The 12631-nt window shown below is 38.1% G+C and overlaps 1 long non-coding RNA gene across 1 annotated transcript in view; it reads left to right on the top strand.

Annotated features, from left to right (window-relative positions):
• Positions 1-12631, top strand: part of LOC137525700 (uncharacterized) — a 150786-nt gene that overhangs the window by 89609 nt on the left and 48546 nt on the right. The window contains exon 3 of the long non-coding RNA XR_011022981.1: positions 5145-5225. This is a non-coding gene — a long non-coding RNA (uncharacterized lncRNA). The remainder of the gene's footprint in view (positions 1-5144; positions 5226-12631) is intronic.

Genomic DNA, 12631 nt, shown 5'->3' with positions numbered 1-12631 from the left:
CATTGAACCAAGGCATGCACTTACTGTACATACACCACCAACAGTATTTGTTAGATTATCTATAATTTTCCCTATGCCAAACTGCAGGGACTGCTGCTGTTACCCAACCTTCAGTGTACAATGAATGTATGCAATTTAAAATGATTGATATTTGTTGGTCTTTTGCCGATTCTAAAAAGATAACTATTATTTTTACATTAAAATGTTCAGAAATCCGCAAATTACTATGTAGTGTAAGCTAGTTATATGTAATTGCAGAAATTGAAAAACATGACAGCCTGAGCACAGGTTAGAATTCTGTTCCCGATTATTTCTTTCAGCAAATACTGCTGTGATTTTCTCTGGATTTATGAATTATTCATCTATGCTAATGGAATGAGCTTTGCAAAGCTGAATATGTTCAATGGCTTATGCTATAAAAACATTAATTAGTTCAATTTTCATTTTGTCTCCTTTATGTATAGTGAGTGTTGCCATCTCATCTGTATCAGCTTGGAATTTTAATGCATTAATTCACAAAGACCACGTGAATAGTGTATTATATATTATAATCTCCAGGCAATCCCATTTCTTATGTAAAGTATAACAATTATTTATCTTGTTTAACTGGTTTGTGAATATATTCTTTTGTTGACAATTTACCTTACCAGTTAGCATATAGTTAAATGGAACAAGCCAGCATATTTAAATGAATAGAGTTAAAATAACTTAAAGATTGTAAGACTTGGCATATTAGTATCTACAAGTTTCCTTCATCTTTTTAAAACGAGCCTTCTGGCTTTATTCAGTTATTCTTTTGGGCTTCTTCCCTTTGGCATCTGAAAGGGGAATTCAGTGAATATTTAACATTGCATCAAATCTTTTTTAATGAGAAAATAGATTAAGAAGCAACTGTAGAGAGGTCTGCAGCTGAACATGTGACATTGGCTAACAATGTAAGAAAAATGAAATATCAAAGCAAAGGAAACAAAAGTGCATTATATCATCAGGGCTTTGCTTTTAAAATAAAGGGAACCTGAAAGGCGCGGAATATGGAGGATGACATCTTTATTCCCTTATAAACAATGCTAGTTACCTGGAGGTCATGCTGAACTTTCAACTTTAGTTATTTTTTAATCACACACCTTCAGCAAGCATGCAGCTAGTTAAGTCAAACCAGAATAAAAGCATCTGGTCTACATGCCCGCTGCAGGCTGTTATGCTGGGAATACACAGATCGATTCTGAGCCATTAAGATGACTCGTGTCAGTAATCCTGCGCTTACCAGCTCAGTTGCTGTTTTCCCCGCTGGCAGCGCATCTGAGGCTTCTGGTGCGGCCGGCCGCAGTGGCAGGGATGATGTCAGCAGCGTGTCTGAGGGGATCCGGCCGCATGATACTCTGACTGAAAATGAGGGCAGACGCATGCGCTGGCAGCGTCGCTCCTTTTATGCTCTTCGGAAGCGTGTCAGCTGACCAGCTGTCAGCTGACACGCAGGACTCCATCTCCGGTTTCAGGATTGGCCAGGCGGCGTGGTGGCGTGTTCTCCTGCTTACCCGGGCTATTTAAGTTTTGTTCTGACACTTGCTCACTGTCTGCTCTAGCTAACACTTCGCAGTGAAGGCTTCAGACCTTAGTCAGTTCCGTGTGTGGCTTGAACTGGCAGGACCCCGGGGATTCCATGCCAGCTAGCCTATTATTATTATTATTACTGATTAATATACTGTGTTTGACTTATACTTGATCCTCTGACTACTCCTTGCCTATCGATTCTGTACCTTTGCCAATCTGATCTGTTGCCGACCTCTGCCTGAACACTCACTTAGCTTTTGCCTGCCGATTCTGTACCTTTGCATATCTGATTGTTGCCGACCTCTGCCTGTTTACTAACGTCGTATTTGCCTGCCGATTTTGTACCGTGTCTGTCAGATCTGTTACCGACCCTGTTTTGCCTGACCATTCTCATTATCTGTACTCAGTGTTAGTGCTGTCTTCTACTGACACTGTTTGTGGACATTTCCCGTTCAGGGAACGTCTGATATTTGTCTGTCTGCTAGTGCTCACACACTAGCAAATCGTTACAACTCGATAGATCATTTCTGAATGTCCGATCTTCCGTCAGATCGTTTCACTGCTCGATTCCGGTTTGAAGTGAATGGAAAAAGGATAAGAAAAACGAGCGCAAGATAAGAGAATTGACTGCGGAATCAAGCAGCGAAATGATCGAGTGGGAGAATCAACACAGAGACACAGAGCAGTGATTTTGTATAAGATATCAATGAAAGGATACCTTAAAAGTTCTGATCTAATCAGCAGGGTTCTGTACTAAAATACAAATAAACAAGCATAACAGTCTCCCATTTTTCTTCAATAATGGTTTGATAGATACAAGTCCTTGATACTCAGGATGGTTGTATCTCTCTTTTAATGCATATCTCGGTCAGTATTCCCATTTTTCAGTAACTTTATTTGAAATGCTGTCAATGATGTCCCCAGTATCATTAACTGTAAATGTATTACATATAATGCAGAAACTACAATACAGTATATTTATGTTTTAAAACGTTTCAAGCATGTCTTGTTAGTTAACATAAGCTGGTGAAGTATTGTTGCTTTTTTCATGATAAAATTCTTCAATAAAAAAGAAGACACATAATGCTGTCGAAGACCTTCTTTGGATCCAAGTTTGAGCTGCTGAACAGAAAGAACAGCCCCACCCATAAGCCAAAGTAAAAATCATTAGGAGATCTCTTGTGTTGAAAATAGTAGACTTCCCCTTCACAACTACCTTTTGATTTGAAGTTATTAATCTAAGCAGGATTAATAATACATTATTTGATACAATTGCCGACAGGATAAAACAACAGCAAAAAACATAATGGCACCAATACATAGTAGCCAACATATTTTAAACTAGGTACAAACCAATCTCCTTATGATTGGATAATAGTTAGAGGGAAAGGGGTACACTACTTTGGCCCAAACTTACTACAAAAAGAAACTAGCAAGATAGTGCTAGGTGTCAAAGCTAGTATCATCAACAAATCATAAAATTCTGACTGATCAATAGATACACAGGAATTTCCCAGAGAGGGACTGAATATTAACCTTTAATAGTAAGTTTAAAATCAAATGAAAATGCTGTCATATATGAGATGGACAAATACCATTAGACTGCGTTGGGAACCAGTATAAGGTAAGTATTGTATTAGGGAAAACCCATTCCAATCGCAGTGTTTGTATATTAAAATTAAACACCCTCCACCATAAAACCCAACATGTTTCAATTCAAAAATAAGCTTTTTCAAGGAAGTGCAGACATTAAAGTGCCAACGTGCCAAGGTGCAAAAAATATACATTATATACAATTATAGCATAGCGTATAGACCGTATGACAGCAGCCCAAATGAACATGCTGCAGACCTAGTGCTTTTATACCTGAGATGAAGGGAGTGGTTAGAGGTCCACCCATCATGGGCGACACCTTCATTAACCTCCCTGGCGGTAAGCCCGAACTGAGTTCGGGCTATGCCGCCGGGGGGCACCGCTCAGGCCCCGCTGGGCCGATTTGCATATTTTTTTTTTGTTACACGCAGCTAGCACTTTGCTAGCTGCGTGTAACCTCCGATCGCCGCCGCTACCCGCCGATCCGCCGCTATACGCGTCGCCGCAGCCGCCCCCCCCCCCCGATCCCGTGCGCTGCCTGGCCAATCAGTGCCAGGCAGCGCCGTGGGGTGGATCTGATTCCCCTTTGACGTCACAACGACGGGGGAAGCCCTCCAAGAGATCCCGTTCTTTGAACGGGATCTCTTGATCTCCGATCGCTACATGAAAAAGAAAAATTTTTTTTTTTAAAAACGTATTTGCTGCCCCCTGGCGGATTTTAATAAACCGCCAGGGAGGTTAAGGTCTGCCGATTGGTCATCCATGCTGTATATCACATATTAGCCAATCATAGTGTAGTTCTATTATCCTCAACTGCAGATGTTAAGTTAAGAGAGATGGAAAATCCTACCAGAAAATCCTACCAGAGAGAATGGTTGCATGAACCTCTAGGAAATCTGTGTCATCCATTTGGAGCTGTGAAATATCAGTGTTGAACAATCCCTGTAAGTCAAAGCCTTTCTTGACTTCAGAAAAGGAAAAGTAGAGATAGCTTTAAAAGGAAGAAGAGAAGGATTGCACTCAACCATCTGGGAATAATTTTTTTAGTTTGGCTGAATAGATTAATAACCAGTACGAGTTTCCAGGCTGGGGTAAAAAGTTTCCTAATTTTGTGGATTTCTGGAGAGGACTTCACAAAGATTAGGATTTTGTGGTTCTGGAAAACCAAGTGGCCTGTTGTCTGCTTAAAGAGACACTGAATCGAAAAAAAAAATATGATATAGTGAATTGGTTGTATACTATGAATAATTACTAGAAGATTAGCAGCAAAGAAAATATTCTCATACTTTTATTTTCAGGTATATAGTGTTTTTTCTAACATTGCATCATTCTATAATATGTGCAGATTACACAACACTCAGCATTCAAAATGAGTCTTTCAGAGCAGTCTGTGAAGTAATGACCTCTCCTCTAGCAGAGGAAAAGTAAATAGTCCAGGAACAGTTGAGATAATAAAAGTCAGATAACAGCCTTCTCCACGACTAACTTAGTCGGAGAGCTTAATGGCTTGTTTGCATAGAGATAACAACTGGAGTTTCTCAACTCTTCCTGTACTGGAAACAATTACACTGATGTATCTGATCTTAATGTTTTATTTCTTAGCTGTGCTACACATACAAATCATAATATCATCATTTTTTTTTCGCTTCAGTGTCTCTTTAAATAGTACCAGTCCTACAATATTTAAGTACTCAGATGCCAATAAATAAAAGAGATACAAAATGGGCAGAATGAAAAAAAAAAGGCTGGAAAAAGATGACAGTGAACACATACTGTAGATGAAAGGAGAGCATCTGAATGAAATCTTACTGTTATTTAAATATAGCTGGGGCATACACAGATTAGAAAGCAGCATTAATATTTTAGAAAATATTGTAGAAAAAAAGCTTTCAACTTTAAAGCAAATAACTTTTCAGCACATTTCAAGCAAAACAAGCACTCAGAATATGTTGTGTGTGATTTAATTAATTTTGATATCACTTTTCTCATGTTATTTTCAGCACTTTTTTGCTTGCTGAGCGCTGAACAGATGTTACACGGATAATGCAAGAAAAGCTAAGAACATCAAGGACCTAGAGATGGTAACAACTATAACGCGTCTCTGAGAAAACTTCTGGGCTTTTATCCAGATAAGGGATTGTGAGGGTTTATGCTGAACGCAAGCTTAATACTCAGTTTTACTGATACCTGAGAGACCTGTACTTTGGTGTGATTCACCTCTGTGCTCAGCTAGATAGATGTTTCTGCTGGTAAAGAGATAGTTAGCTAGGTCATCTTGGGAAAGTGAAGTTATTTCTGATGTGGGAGCTTAATATATAGTACAGCAAAGTGTTGGTGTTGATCTGTGCTGTAAAGCAGTTATTATCTCTGATTTTGCTGGGGCTTGTAAACTTTATAAGCAACAAGTGCAACGTACATATTACAAAGTAGATAGTCCTAATTAATACTTTTCTTCAACTGTACTATTTTCTGCTATCATTGTCAGAGGTTGTAATAGATTATTAGCAACAGGTACAGCATTATAACATGCATCCATTCTACAGTGCGGCTGGTGGACTCTGAACATTACAAGTGCATCTCAATACACTAGAATATCATAAAAACATTAATTTATTTCAGTAATTATATTTACAAAGTGAAACTCATACAGTACACACAGAGTGTTATATTTTATGTTGTTCATTTTGCTTATTATGGCACATAGGTAATGAGAACTAAAATGTAGTATCTCATGAAATTAGAATACAGCATAGATCTTCCCCTCCAAATACTTATCCAGCCTCCAGCGATGTCTGCCAGCCTCCCTGTACCTCATAATGGCTTTCCGATGTCCTCCGTGCATGCAAGTTGGCGTGTCACATGAACCACATCAGGTCAGGTGACACGCCAGTTTCCGTGCACCGCACTGGAAAGCTGCTAGGAGCCCACAAGGAGGTACAGAGAGGGTGGCAGACATAGCTGGAGGCTCAGTAAGTATGCATAAAAATGCCTCCAACCCCCCAATCCACCCAAATCCTAGTCCCCATTATCCAACAGGGGCATATGACCCCTGCTGTCCAAAATGCAGCCCCAAGTGTTTGTGTTTGTTAAGCACTCCTTTGGTGGTCTGGGTACATGGCTAGAAAATGCTCGGCACATGGCTAGAGAATGCTACACAATAAGATTTATGACATGGGCTAGGCAAGATATATGTACAGTATATATGCAAGATTTCTAAGATGCAGAGCTGTCTGCGCATAAACAGCATTGTCACACACATTCTTGCTTCATATTATTGTTAATATTATTTTTTATTGTATTATTATTTAGTATTTATATAGCGCCGACATCTTCCACATTGCTGTATTGTCATGTCACTAACTGTCCCTCAGAGGAGCTCACAATCAAATCCCTACCATAGTCATATGTCCATGCATGTATCATGCAGTGTACTGTATGTATCGTAGTCTAGGGCCAATTTAGGGGGAAGCCAATTAACTTATCTGTTTATTTTGGGGATGTGGGAGGAAACCAAAGTGCTCAGAGGAAACCCACGCAGACATGGGGAGAACATACAAACTCCTTGCTGATGTTGACCTGGCTGGGATTCAAAGGCTGTGAAGGCAAGAGTGCTAATCACTAGGCCACTGTGCTTTTGGTGAGGGTTGTGTGGTGTCAGACATGGGTCTGTATGGACCTGCAGAACCTTTAAAATTTTCTGGGTTGAAAATTGGAGGATTTGTATCTTTTTTATGTCGCTTTCCAAACTGCACAGAAACAGACATATTTTGCCTGTTTTTAGATAATATCGTATATACTTGTGTATAAGCCAACCCATGATTAAGCCAAGGTACCCACTTTTCACTCAAAAACCAGAAAAAAAGTAAATAACTCATGTATAAGACCTCTCCCCAGCATAGCTTCTTACCTAATATAAATAGTCAGATGTGCCCCCAGTATGAGGCATCCTCCTATCCAGTATAAATATCCAGATTTGTCCCAGTACTAGGCAGCCCCCCTACCCTTAGCCAGATGTGCTCCTATTAGGTGGCCCCATCTCCCTATAGCCAGATGTGCCCTCAGTTCTAAGCAGCCTCTCCCCATAGCCACATGTGCTTCCATTAGGCAGCCTCTTTCCCCATAGCCAGATGTGCCCCCAGTTCTAGGCAGCTCCCTCCCCATCGCCAAATGTGATCCCATTAGGAAGCCACACCCTCATGGTGATACAATTATGGAGGGTATGGACAGTGGAGTGTATGGATCATGCAGCAGTGATCCTACACTTGCCAGCTGATGGATGGGACATCAAACTTGGAGGAGGATCAGGTTGACAATAAGTTAGAGAGGAAACTGTAGTAAAAATAACATATTTCATAAAATTGCTTATTGTTTTACAATATTTATTTATAAATTATTTAGTCAATTAGGCAATAAGTAGGAATAGGTACAGTGCAGGTTTGTAGCTGAGCCAAGTGCCTTCACAGAGACGCTTGGCTCAGCTACAGACCTGCACTGTACCTACTCCTACCTATTGTCTGATGAAGCAGGGTCATACCTGCGAAAGCGTTGCATTTCCCCTGGGGTATGTATATAAATTTGTTTTGCTAAACTTTGTTGGTATATCTTGTGTCTGTTTGGAGGAGGTAAGTCCACCACTGCCTCCACAAATTTTAAACTTTTTAGACATTTTTATTCTTCTGGCGTCTCTGTATCCCTGTTACGTTGTTCTAAATCCCCCCTTGGTAGAGGGTTGTCATCCCCTTTTTTCCTGATCTACGGAGAGTGACTTCTTAAACCACAGTGGAGTCTGGTCTAATCTCCTCACCTGCTATTACAGTGGTTGCCTTTGAGGTAACCCTGCTTTATGAGTATATTTGGATTTACTCTACCAATTTCACCCCATATTACAAGTACATACTGCACTATATTTGGCTCTTGGTGTCACTATCTTTGTTGCCTTTGATAGTACTTGTTCACCTACTATTTGGTACTTTTTCCACTGCAAAGTGCTGAAAAGTTATTCTAAATTGAAGATGAAAAATTATTTCCTAGGAGAAACCGTTGGAGAAAAAGTAAATTGCATATGGCCCCTGGTATGCAAACTGCACCCACAAGTTTTGCTAAGCACTACTTTGGTGGTCAAAATTAGTAATGTAACATACACAAACTTTTCTAAAGTTTAGACCCCCCCCCCCCCCCCCCCCAGTGTATCTGAACTGCTATTTTGGCCAGGAACTCACAGCTTGGCAGAGCATTACTATTACCACAAGGGAAGCATAATTTTATTAGTAAGGAAAAGCATAATATGATAAGGACTTCTTAGTTGCATTCAGACAGAAGTTTCTGCACAGTATCTAAAACTTTTGTCTAATTTAGTAACAAAAAAAGGACTATATTTGCCTATTTGGTAACTGTGTCATCTTATGTACATAGTTATCTTAGTTTTCAATCAATAATGCTCTATTGCAGATCCATAACACTCTGCTTTACTGTGAAAACTTGGCATGGTAGTCATAAAGCCAGTAATAACTCAAAGTTCTACTTATAATAGAGGGGTCATGGTCTTGTGTATAAATGAAGGACAAGTGGTAACCAAATCACAATACCATTTGTGTCCCTTTGTTGATGTCAGGGACTGAGACTCTCTGTATATTGCAATTTGACTATCACTGGTCAAGTAAAAGGGGGCACTCCATGTTTCTGCATTAACCACTTCAGCCCACAGTGTTTTTCACTTTATGCATCTGAGCAACTTTCACCTCCCATTCATTCACCAATAACTTTAGCACTACTTATCACACTGAAATGATCTATATCTTGTTTTTTCCACCACCATTTAGGCTTTCTTTGGTGGTACACTTTGCTAAGAATTATTTTATTCTAAATCCATTTTAACAGGAAAATTAAGAAAGAAATGGAAAAAAATCATTATTTTTCAGTTTTTGGCCATCATAGTTTGAAATGAATACATGCTACCGTAATTAAAACCTATGTATTTTATTTGCCCATTTGTCCCGGTTATTACACCATTTAAGTAATATACCTATCACAATTTATGGCACCGATATTTTTTGGGGAAATAAAGGTGCATTTTTTTCAATTTGCGTGCATCACTAATTACAAGCCTATAATTAAAAAAATTATATTAACATACTCTCTTGACATGCATATTTAAAAAGTTCAGACCCTTAGGTAACTATTTATGTTGTTTTTTTTTATTGTAATTTTTTCTATTAAAAATTTTATTTGGGTAATTTTTGGTGTGGGAGGTAAACAGCTAATTTTAAATGTAAAATAATGTATTTATTTATTTAAAAACGTATGTGGGCATAGTTTTACTATTTGGCCACAAGATGGCCACAGTCAAAAAGTCCTGAAAGTGAACGATCACGCTTCCAGGAACTAGATTGAGGACGGGGAACTTATTTTTAAGCAGAAAGACATTTTTTCTCGGGGGGACTTAGATGGATGAACGGGAAGTATATTCCCATTTATTGATCGGATTGGGAGGGGCTAACGGCAGGCGGTGAGAGTAAGCCTAATTCAGCTGCAGCAGCATAGTCTATCTGGATGAACATATTCATCCAGATAGGCTTAAGTGGTTAATGAACTTAAAAATATTGGGGGGGGGGGCATAATAGGCGCTAACTATATGTGGCAAGATGGTAACCACTGGGTTAGATAGATAACACTACTCTAGTAATAGTAGTCTAGTGCTGAGACTAGAGACTTCTATCAGGATCAGCATATAAAAGCTCTGTTTACAAAATGTGAAATATAAAATACACTAGACATTTTTTTCATCACTGTGTTACTCAAAGCCATTTCATGTTCAAGAAAATATGAATCTAGACTGAAAACATTTAACAAAAGGTAAATAAGCTATCACCGCTGTTACAACCAATTCTCTTCTGCTGGCTTGAGGTGTTGTTTTTCCCATAAACCTATAGTATTATGATGTTCTGCTTGATAGCTTCCTTGTCAAGGTAAAGTATATCATATTACAAAGCAGCACAGTGTAAGTGTGACATTCATAGAAGATAAATAATTCCACTATGATCTGACCAGCTGCTTTCTTATTAAAGTTGACAGAGAAGCAACGTTTGCCCACACTAGAGAAATCACAATTATACAACATCTGTCACTTCATAATATTTCATGATCAGAGATCATCCAGATGCAGTATAATTGTAATTTGAAAAGCATAAATGCCATTTATATGATATGATTCCCTAGTAACTATTGCTGATGTATTCGCAACCTACACCTCAGTGCAGATAGTCAGAATGAAGCATTGCTTGTCATTAAATACAAAGTAAATATGTTTATCCTGACTGTGAATGATCAGCATGAAATGAAACACTACAAGGTACAGGGAAGAGAAGGAGAAAGAAGGTATCCCATGTACTCATCCATTACTGAAGATGAACACAACATGAACTATGAATATCGCCTTTGTTCAGGTGGATTATAGAACACATCCCAGGGGAAAAAAGCCATGAACTCCCTACAGAATGCTTACACATGGGAAATACAATAAAGAGGTAGCCTCCTTTTCCATTGCAAATCTGATTGACAGTACACAAAACCTCACTGGGGTGCTTCAAAGCTCCTATAGTAAATGAGTATAGACTGAAATATTAATTTTATATTGCATACACATAATATATACACATATTAATAAACATAGGCCCTTATCCAATTAACTTTTTCTCACAAGAGAACATTTTCAATCTCAAAATAACTAATAATTAGGTGTAAAAAAAGTAATATTAAACTTACTTTAAGTAATTTCTTGCATGATTGAAGCTTTAAAGGTATTTTATTGGTAAGATTTGAAAAGTAAGACCACTGAGAGTACATAAGATAATATTAAGAATAGCAACTGTGACAATAGCAACTTGCTAAAAGGATTATTGCTGACATCAAATTACAATTTTTCCTAAAATATATTTAGTTCCTAAAGCCTAATGAAATATTTACAGATGGGACATATTTCATATATCAATATTTTACATAATTCAGGTTGTAAGTTTACAAAAGACAGATATGATGATCACAGTATTTTTTTTTCTATTATTAATTCCTTTCTATAGAAAACGAAAGTTTGCTTTCTTAAAACAGAAAGAATTTGTGATAATTCAGGCTGGAGTGAGCTCCGAGATGTCTCCCAGTGCATCACTGCTGAAATATGCAAATTATCCATTGTTGTGGCTCTGTAATATTAACAAGCTGATACATCATTGCATTCCAGCAGATCTGGAGGTGTGGCTAGCTTGCAGGGACAACAATGGATAATTTGCATATTTCAGCACTGAGGCACTGTGAGACATCACAGAGCTCATTTCAACCTGAATTATCGCAAATACTTTCCGTTTTAAGAAAGCAAACTTTTGTTTTCCATAGCATTTTAGTAAGGGGGCTTTTTGGTGGTTCTTTGTAGCCCCTCACACACTTCCAGGAGTTCTGGTTCACCATGAGCTCGCTGGGTACTCTGCTTCTCTCCATAATTGATTTCTGCTGAGTTTTTTTTTTTTTACCTTTTTTCCTGATTTCCTCTTTTTTTACAGCAGCCATCATGATTAGTCAGCACTACTCACTGCTTGAACTCTGTTAGCTAATGCATTTTGATTCCAGATTACAGGCTATGTCCATCTTTGCATAGTCATCTCATGGCGTTATTTTAACCATCTGTAAAATGCATTTTTCTGTTTACTATGTAAAGCACTGTATAATATTTTAGTACTATAAAAATTTACTAAGAGCATTTATTTGATGGCATAGTAAAGTATCATTGTCATTAATTCAATGAAAAGAGCTGCTATACCACCTTACTATCCTAAACAACATGATTACTGTTGCATACAGGATTCAAGTTGATGCAGAATTATGAAAATTGTGCATACAAATATATTCAGGTTGAAAACTGACCACTTGATTCCCACCCCAGCTTCCTTGCTTGATTCATTTTTAGGCTGCATAAAAATGTTTATATTTTGCATCAACTTGGAATTATTTCCATTTAAGTGAACATGCCTACTTATTATTGTTAGTACAACAGTAAATGTGGAAAAAGCTTAAACTCACTCCAAGACACAGAGCTGCCTACTGTAGAAAACAAATGATTTTTTAGCATTGGTAATTACTATAATTTACTGATTTATAGAGTGTAGAACATCTTCCATGACACTGTACAAATGAATATTACAAAGAAAAGTCAAAAGCATTTGACTTATTTTTTTTCAGTTTTTTCTTTATTTCAAATTTAGCCTCTTGATATGATCACCAGCAACACCTAAAGGTTGATTCACTCACTACAGCGCAGCAGCACAGCTTAATGACAACAGCGCTTGATAATAATTCTCAGCGCACGCTATGCAATCATAGCGTGCGCTGCTAAATTACGCTCTCCTCTGAAAGTTTAACAAGCTCTTCCTTAAACTTAAAGAGACTCTGAAGCCAGTATAAAATCTTCTTTTTAACTTGTATTGCTGTTAAGGACCATCAG

Source organism: Hyperolius riggenbachi, chromosome 1 (assembly GCF_040937935.1).
Source record: "Hyperolius riggenbachi isolate aHypRig1 chromosome 1, aHypRig1.pri, whole genome shotgun sequence".
NCBI classification, from domain to species: Eukaryota; Metazoa; Chordata; class Amphibia; order Anura; family Hyperoliidae; genus Hyperolius; species Hyperolius riggenbachi.
This window is presented reverse-complemented; position numbering and strand designations above follow the sequence as displayed.